The 5,299-nt window shown below is 40.8% G+C and overlaps 1 long non-coding RNA gene across 2 annotated transcripts; it reads left to right on the top strand.

Annotated features, from left to right (window-relative positions):
- The first annotated feature begins 522 nt into the window (after positions 1-522).
- On the top strand, positions 523-4,170 carry Gm36618. 2 transcript variants are annotated; one of them, XR_384342.4, is made up of 3 exons: positions 523-753; positions 1,974-2,245; positions 3,964-4,170. It is a non-coding gene; the product is annotated as a predicted gene, 36618 (long non-coding RNA). The 2 variants fall into 2 exon arrangements; XR_384341.4 differs by having other exon boundaries at positions 536-773.
- The last annotated feature ends 1,129 nt before the right edge of the window (positions 4,171-5,299 follow it).

Consider the following 5,299-nt stretch of genomic DNA (forward strand, 5'->3'; position numbering starts at 1 on the left):
TCCAGCAAACTAGCAATCCAGCAATAGCAGATGCAACAGCAACAGGGGTATGGTGGGGGAGAGCAGCAGCTGCTGCTGGCCCTTGGTGCTCTCTCATTTATACCTTCTCCGGAGTCCCCCAGAATTAAACTATTTGCAGCAGGCAAAGATCATGCCCTGCTAGAACACAAGATAATCATAGTTAATGGCTGTGGACAAATTGAAGCAGCCTCATATCCCACACCTGGGATTAAAACACAAACATATTTATATAACTGGGTTGTTTTTTTTTTCTTTTTAAAGAAACCAAAACTCTCAATACAAATGTTACCAGGACACTGTCTTAGTCAGGATTTCTATTCCTGCGTCCAAGAAGCAAGTTGGGGAGAAAAGGATTCATTCCACTTACATTTCCACATTGCTGTTCATCAGCAAAGGAAGTCAGGACAGGAACTCACACAGGGCAGGATCCTGGAGGCAGGAGCTGATACAGACAGAGGCCCTGGAGGAATGTTACTGGCTTGCTTCCCCTGCCTTGCTCAGCTTGCTTTCTTATAGAACCCAGGACTACCAGCCCAGGGATAGCACCACCCACCAATGGGCCCTCCCACCCTTGATCACTGACTGAGAAAATGCCTTACATCTGGATCTCATGGAAGCATTTCCTCAAGGAAGATTCCGTTCTCGGTGATAACTCCAGCTTGAGTCAAGTTGACACACAAAACCAGCCAGCACAGACTCTTATCACGTCCTTTCTCTTCTAATAAACCAAGAGTAAGACCTGTTTCTCTAAAGTAAGTTAAGACTCAGAAATATTAAATAATTTGATTAAGATGGTTAGTAATCCAGAATCAAAGATTTATCTGCTTACTACATCTAAGACAGTGTGTACAAGGTAATGATAGCTAGACTGGTGTTTTCTTCTACATCTTGATTGGGTGGTAGCAAATGCTAGCAAGGGAATCAATCCACAACTGTACGATGAACAAGTCCAAAAATAAAATGACAGTCAAGAGAACTGTAAATAATCAAGCATACTCTCTAAGCTACGTGGTTTAGTTTCTTAGGCAAGCTCATACTAGTGAAGAAATGTGCTGACTAATTCATCTAGTCACAGGGACAGTCAGAGGGTTTGAATGCAAGACCATTCATGACAGCCATAGTTCTCTAAAATGAATGCCAGCATTGTCCATAAGAGAAGGCCCATATGTCTACACAGGCTTGTTTAGAGCAAGACTCTGGTGATGAGTCAGTAAAACACTTCAGTCAAGACCCGTGAGAATGACTCCCTCTCTGTCATATAAGTTTCTTAAACTACTGATTCCCATTTAAATATCTTACTAGTATCAACTTAATTATCTTATGTATTATTCATTGATGCACCTAGTCCTACTGCAACTTGATAGCCCAAGGCTGGTTGATATCCATGGGCAGCCTCCCCCTTTCAGAAGAGAAATGGAGGAGGATTGGGTTGTGGGTAGAGGGAATGGGGATGAAGGACTGGTAGAAGAGAAGAGAGGGGGATACTGTGGTTAGATATAAAATAAATGTATTCATTAATTGATTTAAAAAAAAGAAGTTATTCTTTTTCTCAAGAAAGGTCTGGGTTGTTCCATCTTTCTACTCTCCTTCCTTAACTCTTGAGCGGGCTGTCCTACTGTTCTATCTCAAGGCTACTGAAGACACAAAATATTCTAGTATAATGAAACTAAGTTTGAGAGACAATTCTGTCAGTAATTTAGAACATCATGAGTTTACTGTAGAAGAGACACATGGAAGTTATTTGCCTAATGGAATATTTCCAAGTGTCAGGGGAATGGACAGTTCCACATAACACTATGTCAACAGTGACGTTGTGCTGTTCAAGGCTGTCACCCTCTCTAAATAAATAAATACTCCTTTGCCCCTGGTGCTACATTAGCGCTTCATGATCACAGACACTTTGCCTCGAACTTCGACTATAAGTGTTTCAATCTCTGTTTTGTACTTTACAGGTTGCTCCCACTCCCGCTGCTGTTACTTAAAATAGTTTTCCGTGAGACTTCTCTGGAAACACATACCTTGTTTGTGACAATTTCAGAGTGACTCCTTTTAACTCATCCTTGGTGAAGGATCAGAGGAAACTTTCCAAACTCCCATATGCCATGCTCAAACTCTGCTCCCGAGCTACCCTGGTCAAGTTCGTGAACTATTACCAGCATCAGCTAGATAACATAAGGCTGCATTCATCACAATGGCATATAACTGTTGGCTATATAGGAACTAGGTAAGTTCTATCACAGGTGAAAGAGTTTCCATTTACAGCTCAGATACAATATGGGTTTATTCAACCAACATCAGGCAGTTTCCTCTGGGTATCACCCAGAAATCCAGGCTCATGCTGTCTTCAGAACGTGTGCATCACTTAGAAATTATGCTGATACTGTCTTTTGTATGCATGCTTTATTCAGGAACCCACCCTGATACTTGAGGGGGATCTCTGCAGATGTCAGGGCAAGCAGCAGAGGGAATCACAAAGAGACAAAAATGAAAACTTGGTTCTCATTGACTTTCTCTGCCTGGACAAAATTTGGGGGGAGGGTGTCTGACGCCAGGCAGTTTAATGTTGATATATATAAATATAATAAAATGGGAAAAAGTTTCCAGGAAACAGTCATTCCCATTCCAGGTTTCCAGGCAACAATCATTCCAGGTGCTCAGTGAAAGTTAAGGTGTGACTACATGGAGACTCCTTTACAAAGTAAATGTGGCCATGAAAGCAGGTTCTGCAGGTCAAAGGCCTAGGATTTAGTGTGGTGTCTGATTGAGATAGCATAGAGGTCAGTAAGCTATAAATAAAGTAGGTGTAACTTCTCCACTAGGCATGGTTTCTACTAAAACTGGGAGTTAAAGAGGATGGTCTAGGGAAGGAGAGTCCAGGATAATCATTCTTGGGGGTGGGGGGTTGGGTGATGTCTCTCTCTACAGATAGCAAAAGATGCCTGGGTCATTAACAATATATCCTCCTGGCCTTCTGGATGGAATGAAGGTATTCGATTTCCTCTACTGGGAGACACCCTTGAGTGATTCACATTCTTTTTTTTTTTTTCCGGGAAATTGGTGGGCACAAGGACCTTTGTACCCTCAAAAGATACTGTCTTTCACTCATGAACCCAGGCTGATACTGGCTTCAGTATGTGGCACCCAAAAGGGTCAGGCAGAAAGGAACAGTCCACCAGCTCCTAAATGGGTGAGCCCGGTCACATGGGCTACCTCTCTACAGAACCAAGAAAGGAAGTACCAACTCTTCCATGACTTCTATGGTTAAAAATGTCGAGAAATAGAAATGTTTCACATATCCAACTTTCTGCTACTGAAGTCTTATCCTTTGGTATGTTAATAAATCTTGCAATGTTTTCATATATATATATATGTATCAAACTGATTTTTCTCATGATACTCATTTTAGACAAATGCATAATGACCTAAAGTAGATCATTACCTTAATGTACAACAGATTAACCCAACTTGATAAAACAAATTGCTGATAAGTATTCCCATGGATTTCAACACAGTAAAAAAAAAAATGCTAATGCTACTGGCTGAAAGACTACAAATCTACTTATCCAGAACTTTCCAGGACATGTTTTTTGGAAATTAGGATGCTTCTAATGGAATTTCTCCAGGTCTCCTGCCAATCATCTGCCTGCCTTTCCCTTTGCCTTTCCCAATGCCTTTGACTCGCATTCCAGCCTTCTTAAGTCCATACAACATGCCAGTTTCAACCCTGACAAAAGTCAGAGATCCTCCCTTATCATCAACAGAAGGCTAAGGAGGGCCTGCATCTTTGTGACCTTACAATGACTAGGTACCAATATTCTGTTCCATTCTGTAGGCCATATCATCATTCTGTTGATCAATGACTCCCTTTATTGTGAGGCGACCGTCTAATATAGTGCTGTTTGTAAGTATCCTGACTGATTCTCCTTTGTCTTCTTCTAATAGTTTCATCTTTTGAAGTCGGTCTACTAAGAATATTTGCTTTTTACCATCACTTTCTTGGAAAGTTCCTCAAGGATCTGTTCCAGCCAAACAAGAGAGTAAAGCAGAGAACAAGGTCAGCAAATAGAAGGGGGGGGAACAGTCTTGGGATTCTAGAAGACTTGGCATGCACCCAATCTGTCTGGTAAAAGATCTGAAGAGGTAGTGAGACAGGGCGCCACGAGAAAAGGAGGATTTCAGAAAAATACAAGGAATGAGCAGGAGGGGCAATGAACATATAAAAAAAAAGATCAAAGAGAAAAGGGTACTGAGAAACACCAAGGAGACCCCCCCCCCCCAAAAAATGAGTAGAAGATGGCACAGAAAGCCAAGGATCAAATATAAAGCAATGTAGGTTGTATTATTATTTTCCAACAATTGGAATGATAGTTAACTTAATGGGTCAACCTTATTAGGCCATTAGTCCAATATAGACAGTTCAATTTCCAATAATGTATGGATTTTTATCTTTACGGTAGATGAATTTTGATATTCCTATGATAGCGATAATCACTTTGCTATCCTTTCATGCTTTGGGGCAGTGCCAAACACCTGCTGTCACGTGATCACAAAGGGTAAGCAAATTCTCTTTAGTGTGCTGCTTAGCTACTTAGTTTGATAGACTTTATATATGAAATTCCTTTTGTCTTACGCATTTTCAACTTACGATGAGTCTTTTGGGATCTAACATTTCCGCAAGTTGAGGAACATATTTATTCTTGGTGTTCCTGTTAGGGACTTGGGGATACCCATAGCATTTAGATAGGATGACTAAACTAGATTGTCTTATGAATGTGGTGGCCATTTAAACAGCCACAGGCCTGAAGAGAACAAGGTTCATCCTTCCATGAATAAGACAGAAGTCATTCTGCTGGACTCCACATGGGACATCTGTCTTTTCCTGCCTCAGAGGCAAACTGAAATATTAATTCTCTTGGGTCTCAAGATGCTTAAACTTTCTGATCTCCTGCTGCTAGATCCCCTTGCTCTCCAATGTGCTGAACTGAAGATGCTGGGAACTGCCAGCTTCTGTAAGTGTGAAGCAATTCTTTATAATGTATACGTCCAAATATGTGTGTACAGATATGTATGGATATTCACATGTATGCCCATATGTACAGATACATACCCTGATGGTTCTGTTTCTTTGTAACAAGCTAGCGAACGCATTAGCAAACAGAAGAGAATTAACACAGCGTCACCATTCTCTAATCACGAATTTGATTTTATTTTACATTGCTCAATAGTATCGCTCTTATTGTTTTCTAGAACGTAACTTAATATAGCTCCAAATATGTAA

This window comes from Mus musculus, chromosome 15 (assembly GCF_000001635.26).
Source record: "Mus musculus strain C57BL/6J chromosome 15, GRCm38.p6 C57BL/6J".
Classification (NCBI taxonomy): Eukaryota; Metazoa; Chordata; class Mammalia; order Rodentia; family Muridae; genus Mus; species Mus musculus.